This window comes from Manis pentadactyla, chromosome 1 (assembly GCF_030020395.1).
Source record: "Manis pentadactyla isolate mManPen7 chromosome 1, mManPen7.hap1, whole genome shotgun sequence".
Taxonomy (NCBI): Eukaryota; Metazoa; Chordata; class Mammalia; order Pholidota; family Manidae; genus Manis; species Manis pentadactyla.
The window spans coordinates 137223777-137242278 of NC_080019.1; positions in this window are offsets into that span (position 1 = coordinate 137223777).

Below are 18502 nucleotides of genomic sequence, written 5' to 3' on the forward strand. Positions count from 1 at the left end.
TACTATACACAAATATACTTAGTTGCTTGGTCATATTTTTGGGTAAAAATTGGTAGTTGTGTAGGTTTCAAAATAATCATTGTGGGTTTCATTTTGATATATCCTTTTGGGCAATATGAACTTTTGAGGCCAATGAAAAAATTCACCAGTCACTTTTCCTCTCTCTTACCTTCCTTGGCAGAAATGTGTTTACTGGCAAACTGTGAGTTCAAACTGCTGTCTTTCCTCTTTAAACCCACAAAATGCTAATTGGGTTAAACAGGAATGGAAGTGTTTCAAACCTAGTTTCTGACATTCGTAAACTTTTTAGATACAGATGTATGGCAAACGAAGTCATTAATGTTATAACACAAAAGAGAAGGAGGACAGAATTATACACAGCATCTCCTATTGCATCAAGATGATGGGAGTATCTTTGGAGGGTTGGGAGATGTACTTGGAGATATATTACAAAAAATATAAAATCAACATTTTCATAGCATATTAAAAGTAAAATTTTAATAGTAAAAAAATCACTTAAAGGCCTTTTTAGTTATGTAAATATGATATTCAGTTATCTATATAGTATCTCTTGTATGTTGTACAGACATCTCAAATCTAGCACTCCCTGAATAAAATTCTTGCTTTTTCTCCCAAACCCAATTCTTTCCAAGACTTTTTTCAGATCAATACATGGTAGCACAGTCATCCTTACTCTTACTGACTTGCAAATATACTTTATTAGCTCTTTGTAACATAATGATTCCCTAAACTTTTGTTAGTATTTCAGTTTGTTTTTAGTATGTCTGACATACTAAGGATGCTTGTTATATCTATCAGTATTTTTTATGATTTGTGTTATTAGTAGCATGTTTAGAATAGCTGTCTCTAACCAAGAGATATTATCTACATTATTTTAGAATTCAATTTGAAGATCTCATGTGTCTAATCTACTCTAACAAGTTTTCGACATGGTCAAGAGTTGATTCAAATTATCTGGGGTCTCTTAAAATTCAGCTGAATTACCCCAAGCAATTATCACAGTGTGGGGATGGAGTGCTGGTGGTGGTGGTGGTGGAAGTGGTGGCTGTGTTGTGTTGATGGAGGAGATGACACAGCCGCTGTGGTGGTGTTTGAGGTAGTGGTGGCGGAAGCGGTCACAGCAGTGGTGGACTTTTTATATAGATCAGAGAAATGACCTGTTTCATACCTATGCTACCTGATTTTTTAGTGCTTTAGAAAATACATTTAATATAATTAGACACAATATAATTAAATTCTACTACATTATGGGGTAAAGTTATATCCTCCCAAATTCACATGATAAAGTCCTAACTCTAGTACCTCAGAATGTGACTATATTTGGAAATGGGGTTTTTAAAAGGTGACTAAGGCTAAATAAGATTGGCAAGGGGACCATGATCCAATATGTCTGGTGTCCTTAAATGAAAAGGAAATTAGGACACAAGTATACATACAGGGAAGATCATTTGAAGGCACAGAGAAAAGAGGGTCATCTAGAGCCAAGGAGAAATGCTCCGCAAGAAACCAACCCTGCTTATATTTTGACTTCAAACTTCTAGCCTACAGAATTGTGACAAAATACATTTCTGTTGTTTAAGTTACCCAGTCTATGGCCCTGTGTTATGGCAACATAGCAGACTAATATATACTGTACAAGATAGGTCCCCCAAAATAATTTGGCTGATTTTATCCATTGTTTCCTCAATTATTTTGTTCTTATGAGCCTCTCATGGTATAAGTATCTCCCCCATCGAGTTGTGAGCCTAATGTTTGAATATACACATTTTTATTACAACGTGGCCCTAAACTTAGGCAAACTATGGTGTATGTTCCTCAAAGAACAAGAGTCTGGTCCAAAAATGAAGGAAAACTGATTGTATTAGACTCTAGACAGGTGTCGTATTGGACTCTTGATTATATTCCAGTGTAGTTTAAAAATACCATGAACTCTATTTTACTAGAAATGTAAAGGATTTTCAAGGACAATATTGACTACATGCAATTTTTCACATCACAGGTTGATTCCAGAACCGAATCTTCACTTAAAACTTGACTGCACTATAAATTACAGAAGAGAAGTTTTAGTATGAGCAAGACAGAAAAAGAATTCATAATTATAAGATATAATACATTGGAATTTAAAAAGAGTGTTTTCATAAAATATTGAGTTTATATTAAACATTTAAAAAATGATGGCTTTTACAAAATAATTGTAATTTAACAGCACATTTTGGGGAATATGCTAGGCCAAGTGTCATTTCTTCAGTGTGATTACTACATCTCTGTAGAATTTAAATCAAAATGTAAACACTAATATTCCATTTGACACTTGCATTTTCACCTACAAGGATGTGTCTACAAAATCAACTTTCTGTAACATACATGGAGTAACTGTACTATTAGAATTGTGTTCATTGTGTAAGCCGAAGGGCGCTCTTAATTCACACTGGATTTCTTGTGCAAGGTGTTCTGGAATTCCAATGGCCTCAACCATTTAATCTGTTCAATCTGTAGTTGTTTAGGCAAATTCTGTATAAGCACTTTTTTTTTTTTTTTAAGAAAATGAACTCTTATCTCAAAACCACTCTTTGTGTGGGCAGAGAACTGTGGCAGAGTTGTAAGTAATAAAATATTTCTCAACACCAGAAAAATATTTCTGATGTTTTTAAAGGATGTTTACTATTAACAAAAACCAACCAAAATTATTTGAAAGAAATAGAAATGGCAATTTATTTCATGTTGATAATCTAATTTTTCTTCTGAGAAATTACACTTCACTAAAAAGAAAATCATACAATAGGAGACATATTTAACTATTGTTAGCTCATTACTTTTGATGATACTTATGCCACTCCTTCAGCACTTCAAAGTGAAATTCATAACCACAATTACTTCCTACCATCTCCTCTTCACTGTCCTGTTCCCACACCATTGAGTGTACTTTTTCAAATCAGGTCAGTATATTTGCTTTCATAGAATAGCAGTAAAAGAAATGTCTGGGAGAAAATGTGGCTGAGGACAAGCATAAACCATCCTATTTCTCATGCTCTACTCTTTATAACAAAACTATTTGTGATCTCTGTAGACTTCACTTATTTTTCTAATTACAGTGTCAGCCCTCTGAAGCAATACTTGTATACATTAAAGCAATATAGGCTGAATCTTATTAGATTCAATATAGGTTGAATCCTTTTAGAGTGAATTCTGAGACACTTCAAATACTTTTTAAAACAAGGAATCTGGCTCATTGAATAACCTTTAAAATTAAAAGAAAGATATATGAATGCACACTAGAATTTTGATTCTTATTAGAGAGATGGAGGAAGAGGAAGCTGATGAAGAGATTCAGGCTCAGCCATGGAGGCAGGAGACCAGAATCTTTCATCCCTGTAGAGAGAAGAACAGAGTGTTCCCAGAAGCACCACGGCAGCCACAGTGTCAGCTGTGTCAGAGAGCTCTGAAGATTAGTGTTGGAAAAATGCCACTTGATTTCAACAAAAAAGTGGGTATCTTCAGTGAAAGCAGTTTTAGGCAAGTCTGCAGGGAGCATTTGTAACTCAGATCACTAAGGGCTGGAGGTAAACAGGATATGTTAGAAAATAGAAAAATTTTATGTATATAATTCTTTTAAGAAGTTCAGTGAGGAAGGAAAGAGAGAGTTGGCAGTAATCAAATGGAGGTGTGGGGTTGGAACAAAGATTTACAGAAGTATTAAACAGGAGACATTAGAGACCTTGTTTAAGTAGAGAAAAGAAGATGAAGAGAGAGAACCCAAGTGGGAAACAGGATAATCAGTGCAGCAGAGAAACCCTTAGCGGGGAGTAGTGGATGGTACGAGATAGGATTAGGATTTATTTTTAGAGAAGCAACAGCATCATTGTGGCAGCAGTGAGCAAAGATTAATAATGGGCAATAAAGATCAAACTGGAGTATGTTGCTGGTATCAGTATTAGGATTACACATTTGTACACATTGTTATTTGCTGTTTCTGAGATGTCCACTTCCTCCTTTCATGCACACGTATCTCCCAGCCCTACTTCCATACATAGCTCAAACATCATTTCTGGAAAGCCTTCCTTGGTATGTGCAACCTGTTTTGGAACCTTCTCCTTGTGCTGCCACATGCTCTCTGGGCATTGCTCTGTGCCTGTGTTGTCCTATAGCAGGCATTTACTTGTTGGTCTCCTTTAGACTACAATTACGTTGAAGGTAGAATCATATCTTGTTTGCCTTTGCATCTCAGAGTCTAGTACATGTGAGGAACTTTGTATTTGTTAAATTGATGATCACTTCTGCTTAATTACAATGAATTGTCCTAGGCATACATACTATGAACACTGTGAGTGGTGGTGCGTGAAGATGGTACGTGGCCTCCCTGTTCTCTCACTGGGAATTCCTGCTCTAGGCTTGACTCACTATCCCTTCTAATTATATTAGGCCTGCAACTGCCATTTCTCTGGACTTGGCTTTACTCCAGGTTCTGTGAATGTGGCTTTGTCCATCCTCGTTCTTCAATCCAAAAAGTCACCCTAAGTAACAGTTTTTTCATTTCTTGCTAGGGCTTAGTGGAGCAATGCAGAAATGTGCAGAACAGAAATGAACACAAAATGGGATATTAAAACCCATGGTAAAAGCCAGTTTAAAGTCTCATTGACAATCAGTTCCTACTCTAGGTAAATCTCACTGGATATTGTTCTCATGAGAACAGCCTGCCACCCTCTGCAAGGGTTGCCCTCACCTTACTTTTCCTGGAATTCCTCCTCTCCTTTTCTCCCAGGCCATGGTACTCACTCCTCCCTACGTCTGTGGGGATGCAGAATAATGGGCCCCCAAGAGGTTCATGTCCTAGTCCTCAGAAACTGTGAATGTTATGTTACATGGCAAAGGGAATTAAGGTTGCACATCTGTTGACCTTAAAATAGGGAATATCCTGAAATATCCAGGAGGATCCAGTGTGATCACAAGGGTCTTTAAAAGTGAAAAGAGGCAGCAACATCAATGTCAGAGTGACGTGAAGTGAGAAAGACTACTAGCCACAGCTGGCTTTGAAGATGGAAGGGGCCACAGCCAAGGAATGCTGGTCGCTCTAGAAGCTGGAAAAGGCAAGAAGATGCATTCTGCCCCTGAACCTCCAGAACCCCTGAGCCTCCAGAAGTGACTCAGCCCTCCTGACATGTTGACTTTAACTCCCTAAGACCCGTGCTGGATTCCTAACTTAACAGAATTGTAAGACAATCAATTTATGTTGTATTAAGCCATGAAGTTTGTAATGATTTGCAACAGTAGCAAATAGAATACTAATCCAAGGACTAAGACAACAAACCCAAATTCATTTGCATGTGAAATATCTTAAAATACTTTTGACTCAAAATCTGCTCTAAACTCTGGGACCTTCTTTCATCAAGTTAGAAAGAACATTGGCAAACTTTCCTTTGTAAAATAGTCATCTATCCCTAAGCTGAATAGAAAGAGCCCTCTCTTGCTCTTATCACATTTATGACAACATTTTTCATTTCTGTCACAAATACACTGTTCAGTGAATGATTCTAGAAATAGTATTATCTCTCTTCCAGAAAGACAGTAAAATACATTTGTGTATATTACACTAAGCATTTTAGATATGAACATACAAATAACGTGCCTGTTGAAGGGTTGGGAGAAGAAAAGTTTGAGAAATAGGAATTTTTTTAATGTTGATTTGCCAAACTCTTTCAATTTGACCCTCACAACTCAGTATTAAGTAGCTACATATTGAAAAAGCAGAGTATTATGTTTAATGAAATGTAACAAAAAAATCATACAACTTAACCTTTTCTATTATTCAAATAGAGATTACTACACTGGATGGGAATAAAATTCTAAGGCAACCCTTCTCAAACTTTAATATACAAACAAATTACATGGAGACCTTATTAAAATGCAGGATATAAACCATCAGGTCTGGGTTTGGGCTGAGGTTCTGAGATTCTGACTTCCTAATCTACTCCTAAATGGTGATCATGCTGCTGGTCCCTGAGCCACATTTTAAACAGCAAGTGATAGGGAACCTTGAGAGTCATAGTAGAATCTAATGTTTGAATTCTTTGCTTCTATAAATTAAACATCTCACAAATATGTACTCAATAAATCTCAGTTTATGTAGCAAAGAGAAAATTCTTTTAAGTTATTATTTGGAATTGCAAGTGAATTTATGACAAGACCCTAAGATGATGAATTTCACTTGCATTTGCTAATGGCATCCTTAAACAATTCTGTTTCAATGACTATAATCATGACAAACTCTGGTGATCTCAAGTGTATACATCAAGCATGTTTCAAAATAGGCTTCCACCTGCTTATTGCAAGAGCTTGGTCATCCGTGTGCCAGGAAAAGGTAGGATCAAGACATCAGATGCATAAATTACCTCCCATTCCCACAGCTGTCACTGTCTGAAAAGAATTCTGTCTCCAGGAGAAGCCTTGCACTTAGTGAGGTTCCACATCCAACATGCTGCAGGGACAAATCTGACCCTGAATCTACGCATAAAACATGGTCCCTAACAGCACCTGTAAGACCTGCCCCCACCATATTCTATCTCCTGCTTAGCTCTCCAGTCTCAGCTAGTGAGACTCCACCCACACACATTTCCAGCCAAGGGCTATTTCAGCCCTTTCAATATTCCATTCTCCCTCCCACCTCAGGCCTGTTCCTCTTCTTCTCTCAGCATAAATAGAACTTTCTCCAAACTCTTCACTTTAATTTGTAATCATTTTTCCAATCTTAACTCAAAAGACACCTTCTCAACAAAGCCTTCTTTGAATCCTTGGATAAAATCATGTGTCCTTGCCATGTACTCTCAGAACTTCCATAAATGTGCTTAATACAGTTCACACTTCGGTGATTGTGTGAGCGCATTTTTTCTCCCTAGATGCCTGTATGTTTCATAAGGGCAGTTCTGTGTCCACCCCTCCCAACTCCACATTTAGCTTAGCATAGGAGATAGCATTTGATAAATATTGATGAAGGAATGAATGCAAAATTTGCTTTTTAAAAGATTAATGGACCAGTTTAGACAGTAAACATTAACAGAGACATTTCTTTTTTTTCCTTGGCCATATTTAAAAAAATTTTTTATTAAGGTATTGATATACACTCTTATGAAGGTTTCGCATGAAAAACAATATGGTTCCTACATTTACCCATATTATCAAGTTCCCACCCATACCCCATTGCAGTCACTGTTCATCAGTGTAGTAAGATGTCACAGAGTCACTATTTGCCTTCTCTGTGCTACACTGTTTTCCCTGTGACCCCTGACACCATGTGTATTAAACATAATACCCCTCAATCCCCTTCTCCCTCCCTCCCAACCTGCCCTCCTACATCCCTTCCCTTTGCTAATTGCTAGTCCCTTCTTGGAGTCTGTGAGTCTGATGCTGTTTTGTTCCTTCAGTTTTGCTTCATTGTTATACTCCACTAATGAGGGAAATCATTTGGCACTTGTCTTTCTCCATGTAGCTTACTTCACTGAGCATAATATCATCCAGCTCCATCCATGTTGTTGCAAATGGTAAGATTTGTTTCTTTCTTATGGTTGAATAGTATTCCATTGTGTATATGTCCCAATTCTTCTTTATCCATTCATCTACTGATGGACACTTAGGTTGCTTCCATATCTTGGCTATTGTAAAAAGTGCTGCAATAAACATAGGGGTGCATATGTCTTTTTGAATCTGAGAAGTTGTATTCTTTGGGTAAATTTCAAGGAGTGGGATTCCGGGGTCAAATGGTATTTCTATTTTGAGTTTTTTGAGAAACCTCCATATTGATTTCCACAGTGGTTGAACTAGCTTACATTCCCACAAGCAGTGTAGGAGGGTTCACCTTTCTCTGCATCATCACCAGCATTTGTTGTTCTTAGTCTTTTTGATGCTGGCCATCCTTACTGGTGTGAGGTGATATCTCATTGTGGTTTCAATTTGCATTTTCCTGATGATTAGTGTTGTGGAGCATCTTTTCATGTGTCTGTTGGCCATCTGAATTTCTTCTTTGGAGAATTGTCTGTTCATATCCTCTGCCCATTTTTTAATCTGGTTATTTGCTTTTTGGGTGTTGAGGCATGTGAGTTCTTTATATATTTTGGATGTTAACCACTTGTCAGATATGTCATTTACAAATATATTCTCCATTACTGTAGGATACTGTTTTGTTCTGTTGATGGTGTCCTTTGCTATACAGAAGCTTTTTAGTTTGATTTAGTCCCATGTGTTCATTTTTGCTTTTGTTTCCCTTGCTTGAGGAAATGCATTCAGGAAGAAGTTGCTCATGTTTATATTTAGGAGATTTTTGCCTATGTTGTCTTCTAAGAGATTTATGGTTTCATGACTTAAATTCAAGTCTTTGATCCATTTCTAGTTTACTTTTGTTTATGAGGTTAAACAATAATCCAGTTTCATTCTCTTGCACGTAGCTGTCCAGTTTTGCCAACACCAGTTGTTGAAGAGGCTGTCATTTCCCCATTGTATGTCCATGACTTTTTTATCATATATTAATTGACCATATATGGTTGAGGTTTATATCTTGGCTCTCTAGTCTATTCCATTGGTCTATCATTCTGTTCTTATGCCAGTACAAAATTGTCTTGATTACTGTGGCTTTGTAGTAGAGCTTGATATTGGAGCATAATCCCCCCAGCTTTATTCTTCCATCTTAGGGTTGCTTTGGCTATTCAGGGTCTTTTGTGATTCCATATGAATTTTAGAATGATTTTCTCTAGTTCGTTGAAGAATGCTGTTGGTATTTTGATAGGGATTGCATGGAATCTGTAGATTGCTTTAGGCAGGGTGGCCATTTGACAATGTTAATTCTTCCTATCCATGAGCATGGGATGTATTTCCATTTATTGGTATCTTCTTTAATTTCTCTCATGAGTGTCTTGTAGTTTTTAGAGTATAGGTCTTTCACTTCCTTGGATAGGTTTATTCCTAGGTATTTTATTCTTTTTGATGCATTTGTGAATGGAATTGTTTTCCTGATTTCTCTCTCTGCTAGATCATCATTAGTGTATAGGAAAGCAACAGATTTCTGTGTATTAATTTTGTATCCTGCAACTTTGCAGAATTCAGATATTAGTTCTAGTAGTTTTGGAGTGGATTCTTCAGGATTGTTTATGTACAATATAATGTTATCTGCAAACAGGGGCAGTTTAACTTCTTCCTGGACAATCTGGATGCCCTTTATTTCTTTGTGTTGTCTGATTGCCATGGTGAGGACTTCCAGAACTAAGTTAAATAAAAGTAGGGAGAGTGGGCATCCTTGTCTTGTTCCAGATCTTAGAGGAGAAGCTTTCAGCTTCTCGCTGTTAAGTATGATGTTGGCTGTGGGCTTATCATATATGGCCTTTATTATGTTGAGGTACTTGCCCTCTATACCCATTTTGTTGAGAGTTTTTATCATGAAAGGGTGTTGAATTTTGTCAAATGCTATTTCAGTGACTATGGAGATGATCATTTGATTTTTGTCCTTCCTTTTGTTGATGTAGTGGATGATGTTGATGAATTTTTGAATGTTGTACCATCCTTGCATCCCTGGAATAAATCCTACTTGATAATGATGGATGATATTTTTTATGTAGTTTTTAATTTGGTTTGCAACTATTTTGTTGAGTATTTTTGCATCTATGTTTATCATGGATATTGGTCTGTAATTTTCTTTTTTTCTGGTGTCTTTCCCTGGTTTTGGTATTAGAGTGATGCTGGCCTCATAGAATGAGTTTGGGAGTATTCCCTCTTCTACTTTTTGGAAAACTTTAAGAAGGATGGGTTTTAGGTCTTCAGTAAATGTTTGATAAAATATTAAACCTTAGGGACACTTCCATCTATAGCAGTTCCTTCAAAATACACTGTAGAGAAGGTTTGTGGGAGGTAAATTCTCTCAGTTTTTGCTAATCTGGAAATCGTTTAATCCCCCCTTCAAATTAACATGATAATCTTGCCAGGTAAAGTATTCTTGGTTTTAGGCCCTTCTGTTTCATTGCATTAAATACATCGTGCCATCCCCTTCTGGCCTTTAAGGTTTCTGCTGAGAAGTCTGATGATAGCCTGATGGGCTTTCCTTTGTATGTGATCTTATTTCTCACTCTGGCTGCTTTTAATAGTCTGTTCTTATCCTTGATCTTTGAGATTTTAATTATTATATGTCTTGGTATTGCCTTTCTTGGGTCCCTTATGTTGGGAGATCTGTGGATCTCCATGGCCTGAGAGACTATTCCCTTCCCCAGGTTGGGGAAGTTTTCAGCAATTACCTCCTCAAAGATACTTTCTATCCCTTTTTCTCTCTTCTTCTTCTGGTACCCCTATAATGCGAATGTTGTTCCATTTGGATTGGTCACACATTTCTCTCAATATTCTTTATTCTTAGAGATCCTTTTTTCTCTCTGTGCCTCAGCTTCTTTGTATGCCTCTTCTCTAATTTCTATTTCATTGATCGTCTCCTCCACTGTATCTAATCTGCCTTTAAAACCTTTCATTATATGTTTCACTTCTGATACTGTGTTCCATAACGATTGGATCTCCAACTAGAATTCATTCCTGAGTTTTTGAATATTTTTCTTAACCTCCATGAACATGTTAATGATTTTTATTTTGAAATATATTTCAGGAAGATTCATGAGGTCGATTTCATTTGAATCTTTCTCTGGTGTATTCATAATTTTGCTTTAAACCAGGTTTCCTTGACATTTCATATTTGTATGTCACACCCTCTAGTGCCCAGATGCTCTATTCTCTGGAGCTGCTCAGCCCCTGGAGCAATGTCAGGGGTCTCAGGGGAGAGGTGTTGGTGCCTGGGGGGAGGAAAGAGCTGTTTCCTTGTTCCTGGCTGCTATGCCTATCTCCACTGCCAGAATCAATGGGCCGAGCACACAGGCATAAGCCTCTGTGCTTTGTGTTTGTAGCTGCTGTAGGTGGGGCTTCAATCTGGCTGGCCTAATGCCAGGGTAGGCTTTGCCAGTTTGCAAGCCAGGTGGGGCTGGCTGGGAGGAAGGCTGCATATCACTGAGGTGGGCCTTGGAGCCAGCCAGGAGGCTCGAGTGCCTGAAGATCATGAAAGTTCCCAACCTGCTGGGCAGAGTGCACCTGGACAATTTTGTCCATCTGTCCTTTCTCCTGGGCAGTAAGCTCTGTGCAATCCTTGACCTTTTAGCAGTCCTCTTGCTGCTAGGAAGTCTCTCAGACTGCCCGCTTTTCTTTTGTCCCAGAGCAGCCAGATATGGATCCCTGTTTTCCACAAACAGCTGGAATCTCAGTCTCTCCAGGTATTCTACCTGTCTTAGCTTTCCAACCCCCCTAATCATGAGAGCACCATGTAATGTAGGTTGGTGTTCCCAGAGCAGATGTCCAGAGCTAGGTGTTCAGCAGTTCCATGCCTCCATTCCCTCCCCGCTCTGTTTCTCTTCCTTCCACCCCTGAACTGGGGTGGGGGAAGGGCTCAGGTCCCACAGGGCTATGGCTTTGGTATGTTACCCTGTTCCATTAGGTTTATTCTTTTCTCTAGGTGTATGCAGTCTGTTGCAGTCCTCTTTCTTGTTGCTCTTTCAGGATTAGTTGTATTAACTATATTTCTGTATCATATATGGTTTAGGAGGAAGCCTCTGTCTCACCTTTCCTGCCGCCATGTTTAATCCAATCTCCAGAGATTTTATACTAGAAAAATTGCTTGGAAATGAAATTTTAGAACAAATTTTTAATTCCTTGATGACTAATAATATAGTAGGCTGATCAGCTCTTACCTATATGAGCTGTTTATTTGTTCATTTTTCTTTCATCACCAAGTACTGTGCCATGTGTTCAGAATATGGATATAGACCTAGGAGGGCTCCTCTCCTTGGGTGGCTGAGCCTAGTTCATATTCTTTATTGACTGTGCAGTGCTAAAGTGATCTGAGAGAGGTTTATACACAGTGCCCATGTTTCTAAATCTCTGAGTAGAATGGAGACTGTGTAGTCAGGGCACAGGTAGAATCTGACTCATATCATTTCCAGGATGAACACCTGTGTGGACTGCCTGCTTCATGTTTTAAGCAATAGGATGGATAAGCAAAACATAGCTTATGTCCTTTATTCTTCTCAACTAAGCAATGTTTGCAGAATCAGCAATGATCAGAATCTGTTATGTAAATTATTAAAGAAAAATAATATCCACACACTTCATAACACTAAAGCAGTAACATTTCTGTTGTAGTTGGATCTAAACCAAAAACAGACATTCCATTGTTTTCCATTTACTCACAATACAGATTTTACCTATATTTTTTTAGTTTTAAAAGGAATGAAAATATAAACATTAAAAAACTGATAACAGATATCTTAGTTTTAAAGAAATTATTTGTTAATGTGTAGTTAAGAGACATTTTATGAGACTTCAAAGTTTCACCAAAAGTAACTCTTTTTAGCCAGAAGAGAAATGATACCAACTTTGAAGATTAATTCATAAAACAAATATTATTGAGTTCCCCTTTTATACCTGGCAACCTAGTAGGGACAAATACACTTATACTCATGAAGTTTATATTTTAATTAGCAGAAACTAACAAGATAATGACACTGATAAACTTTATAATGACACTGCAAGGATGTATTGAGACAGAGATATAGGGAAGGCTGATCTTGGGCTAAGATCCAGATGTTGGAAAGAATGCCTTGCAAAGAGCTGGAGGAAGAGGAGAGGAGATAAGGAATGCAGAAGGCTCAAGGCAGAAACCAAGTTGGCATAACAGAGGATCAGAAAGAGAGCCAGATGGCCCAAAACTATGGAGGGAGGTTGTGGGCACATCATGTATGTTTGAATTTTAAGTGTGATTGAAAATCACAGGAGAGTTTTGAGCAGGAGTGATGTAATGTCTAAAACATTACTCTGGTGCTATGTTGAAAATAGATTATAACTGAGCAAGAGAAAATGGAAACAGAGCAGTTAGGATATAGCATTAGTCTAAGGAAAAGAAGCTAGTAGCTTAAACCAGAGCAGTAGCCATGGAAATGGAGTGAAGATCTTGGAATTAAAATGAATCTCTACACATAAATATTGCAAATGCATTCTAATTGAGCAGGCATCATGCACAGAGAAGTACTCCATTAGGCATTTGCCATTCTCCACAGTCTATTTTTCAAAATCATGTTATGGTTGTGGCTAAGATAACAGATTTTTTCCATATGTAGATGCAGTTAACAGACAGTACTTTGAGTTCAGCCAGTGCTTTGGATTCAGTCAGTCACCTCAAGGCATTGAAAAGGGATCAGCAAAGTTCTATCATAACTTTTTGAAAATACATATCCTATGGTTAGTAAGGAAATGCAATAATAATGCCTCACCAAGGCACTCAGTTTAGTAAAAGAAGTAGTAATGTTATACCTTAACAAAACTATTACCTTCTAGTCAGAGAATGGAAAGGCAACTGAAAACTCTTCAGTATCTTGAGCATTTTTAAGTTTAGGATGTATTCTCTAAATAAGAGTACTATTAAACAATACTTAGTAAACAGAATGGCTTTCTAGTTGTTATTTCACCCCATTGTTCAAATAACTTACCAAAATACTTGTAGACAAATGCATCTATTTTTCTTACATAGAGATTCCAAAGATACTTTTTAAATATCATTTATTGCTACTGAAAGTAGTTGTAATTTTCTTTAATGATCTTATAAATTCAATCCATCTAGTACAATGGCAGTGTAAAATTTTGTCTATTTCATAAATTCTACCTTAAGATATCAACAACGTGTCAGTGTGCTATATACTCTAGTGATTAACAACCATAATGTCTTTGGCCATTAAAGTACAACAGGCCCCCATCAAAGCCTAGCATGAAAGAGTTAAACGTATTATACGTGATTCTTATATCCTGGATATAACTCACAGAAACTATAATTCACAGAATGTTTTAATTAATATCAAACAGACAATATTTCTGGTTTGAATTTTCCACATGAACCAGAATGAACACTGAGACTAATATTTTATTGAACGAATTATTTCTTCCCAATTGTGTATTGAATTTTACTATGCTTTAACACAAGAGTTTTCTTTTCTTTTCTTTTTTACTTTTTCCAGTTTTATTGAAATATAATTGACATTAAACATTGTGTTTCAGGTATATAACATAATGATTTGATATATGTATACATTCCAAAATGATTACCACAATACGTTCAGTTAACATCTATCACCTCTCATAGTTACAAATTATTTTCCTTGTAATGAGAACTTTTAAGATCTACTCTCTTGGCAACTTTTCAACCATAACAATAAAGTATTGTTAACTATAGTCATCATGTACTTTACATCCCAGACCTTACTTATCTTACAACAGTAAGTTTGTATACTTGACCACTTTCACCCAATTTCTCCACCAGACCTACTTATTTTAGATGTTTTTTCCAAATCATCATCTTTAAAAATTTCTCAAAATAGATAATAGGGATACAAATATAAATAAAGAGAAGATTACAACAGAAGATGATTGGAAGAGTGGGTCAGTTATTCAGCATGTATTAAGTGCTATTCATGAATTTTAAAAGACAGCAAAACTTGCATTAGGAAATGTTGATTAGTAGCCAGTCTTAATGAATTAGAATAATGAAAAGAATATTTGATAATCCAAGATTACTTCCATATCTTTTTCTGATAATATGTTTAAATATATTACCCTTAAAACAGTCTCCAATCTCATTAATTTTTAAACAAATTTTAAACAATAGTAGCCACATTTTATATGATTAATTGCAAGAAGTGTCATTCATATTATACTTTAAAAACTTCAAGATATCTTGGAAAATTGTTTTCATGTCCATATTTTTTTATGAGAAACCAGAAGCTCAGAAAGGGAAATTATCTCATCCAGGATAACAGAGCTGTAAAAGGAGGAGATGGGATAATTTCATCTTCAATGTTCTATTAAAGACTGGTTTTAGTTGCACAGAACTGAATTAAAGCAGTTTAGTTTTTAGACATAGGCCTGTGCACAATCCTGGGGACAGATTAAGAAATTAGAGTCAAAGAGACTGTGATAGTATAGATCCAGGCTCTTAATTCCAAACCAACCTGGTCCTAAATACCATATTCTTAAGTCTTCACCCCCACTAGTAGAGTAACTATCTGTCAACATAGGGAGATGTTACAGAATTATTGGCTATATTCTCCACATTGTACTACCATCCCCATGACAAACTTATTTTATGATTGAGAATTTTTGTGCCCTTTTGTTCCCCTCTCCCTCCCCAACTACCCATCCCAACCCCTCCCCTATGGTAATCATCAGTTACTTCTCAGTGTCTATGAGTCTAATGCTGTTTTGCTCATTTTTGTTTTTGTTTTTGTTTTAATATTCCACAAATAAGTGAAATCATATGGTATTTGTCTTCCTCCATCTGGCTTATTTCACATAGTATAATACCCTCTAGGTCCATCCATGCTGAAAATGGCAGGATTTCTCTCTTTTTTATGGCTTAACAATATTCCATTGTATATTTGTACCACCTCTTCTTTATCCATTCATGTACTGATGGGCACTTTAGTTGCTTCCATATCTTGGCTGTTGTAAATAACACAGCAATTAACATAGGGATTCATATATCTTTTCGAATAGGGACTTTGTTTTCTTCAAGTAAATTCCTAGAAGTGGAGTTACTGGATTAAATCGTATTTCTATTATTAGTTATTTGAGGAACCTCCATACTGCTTTTCACAGTGGCTGCACCAATTTACAATTCCACCAACAGTGTAGGAGGGTTCCCTTTTCTCTACATCTTTGCCAACAGTTGTTATTTTTTGCCTTTTGGATAGTGCCTTCTAACTGGTGTGAGGTGATATTTCATTGTGGTTTTGATTTGTATTTCCTAATGATTAGTGATGTGGAGCATCTTTTCATTTCCCTGTTGGTCATCTGTATTTCTTCTTTGGAAAAATGTCTATTCAGGTCCACTGCCCATTTTTTTAATTGGGTTATTTGTGTTTTTAGTGTTGAATTATATAAGTTCTTTACATATTTTGGATATTAACCTTTAACAGGATAAATCATTTATAAATATATTCTCAATTTTTTTGCTGTTGATGGTGTCCTTTTCTGTACAGAAGTTTTTAGTTTGATGTAGTCCCATTTGTTCATTTAAAAATTTTTTTCCCTTGACAGAGGAGATGTGTCCAGGAACAAATTGCTTATGCTTATGTTCTAAAGGTTTTTGGCTGTGTTTTCGTCTAAGATTTTTATGGTTTCATGTCTTACATTTAGGTCTTCCATCCATCTTGGGTTTACTTTTATGTATGGAGTTAGACAGTAATCCAGTTTCACTGTCTTGCATATAGCTGTCCAGTTTTCCAAACACCAGTTATTAAAGCGGCTATCTTTTCCCCATTGTATATTCATGGCTTCTTTATCATATATTAATTGACTATATATGTGGGAAAATCAGAGTTTTCAATGAAAACTAATCAGTGGGTAGAATAATGACTGTTCTTTTTCTGTTACTCTTAGAACTAAAAATACTCCTACATGTGTATCTACATCATAATTACCTTCTGGAGGAGTCTTACTCTGTTTCTATATTAAAACTGAACATATGCAATGCTAATTTTATTCAAAATGGCTAATAGTAATATAAGAATTCACGAGCAGTAAGAGTCAGTATTAATGAGTAGAGTGGGACTAATTTATATTGCTTAGTGTTCAAATATAAAAACAAAATTCATGCCTTTAGACTATTAGTGTAGTCTACTAATTCTGAACACTTCAATTAAGTTTGTGCTGCTTTTGTGATTTGCTGCAATTTAAAACCTGTAAATCATAGGTTTCATAGTAATCATAGTATGAAATGAAAATTTACTCTGGGAAAGAGAGCTCCCAAATTCCTTAGAGAATAAAGTGGTAGGGTTTGCACTGAATTAAGTATCCAGACAGACCTATAGCTCAAATGCTTTGAGAAAAAATAATTCCACTTTCAAATAACATAAATTACCAGTATCATGAGAAACAAACCTTAAATTTTGTTTCTTGGGGTAAAGTGTATTTTGGTATAATTTCAAACTTTATGAAAAGTTACAGGAAGCATGAGAACTCCTGGATATTACTGAACCAGATTGACCAAATGTTTGTATTTTGTCTCATTTACTTTATTATTCTATCTATCTATCTACTTTTTCTGAACAATTTGAGAAAAGTTGTAGATATCTTGTTGCTTGATTCCTAAATAGCAGTGTGTATTTCTTAGTGAGAAGGATGCACAATCATTAAAATCAGGAAAATCAATATGGATATAATACTATTATCTAACATAATTCCTTTTTAAAATTTCATCAGTTGTTCCAGTGATGAATAATATACTTTAAATCCCTCTTCCCCATCCTCTTGTTTGGATCTAATCCAGGATTGCATTTAGAGGTCACATCTCTTTAGTAGAATCTTTTAATCTTGAACAGTTTCTCAGTCTTGTGTTTCATAACCTTAACATTTTGTAAGAGTAAAGATCAATTATTTTGTAGAATGTCTCTCAGTTTGGGTCTGCCTGATGTTCCCTAATGATTAAATAATGTTAGTCACTTTTGAAAGGAATACCTCACAATCATATCAGGATTGTTGCATGAATGACAATGTTAACATTGTCCAAATGAATAGGTTGATGTCTATAAAGTCATTATTTTTCTTTATAATTAATAAGCTTATGGAGAGATATTTTGAGATTATATATGTATATCTGATATGTATTTCTGTGATGGTTAATTTTATGTTTCAGCTTGGTAAGGTTACAGTGTCCAATTATTTGGTCAAACATGAATCTAGATGTTGCTGTGAAGATTTTATGTAAATGTGATTGATGTTTGCAATCAGTTGACTTTAAGTAAAGATGATTTCCTTCCATTGTATGTGGGCTACAGCCAATCAGTTAAAGGTCTTAAGAGGAAAACCTGAGGTTTTCTGGAGGAGTTCTACCTGAAGCTTGTAACAAAAATCCTGCCTGAGTTTTCTATCTGCTGCCCTGCCTTCAGTTTCAGACTTGTCAAATCCTACAATCTCATGAGCCAAGTCCTTAAAATAAATATTATATATTTATTATATTACATATTATATCTATATTATATAGATATATTAACATATATAATAATATATATATCTATATATAATTTAATATTTAATATAAACACAGGAAGAGATATATATATATATATATATATATGTATTCTATTGGTTCTTTTCTCTAGAGAACTCTAATATAATCCATTCCTCATAATGCTTTCATTTACTGGGTTTAGCATTCATTGTTGATTCTGCCTGAAACAAATATTGCTATGATGGTTGCTGTATTATAATTTTCTACCGCCCCCTCTACATGTACTTGTCATTCCAAGGAAGAACTTTTCTTTATCCCTTATTTGGATTTTTTTTTCACGTTTTTATTATTATCAGCATAGACTTATGGATTCTTATTTTATTTAATAGGTTATAATCAGTTACTATCATTCATTTTGATGCCTAA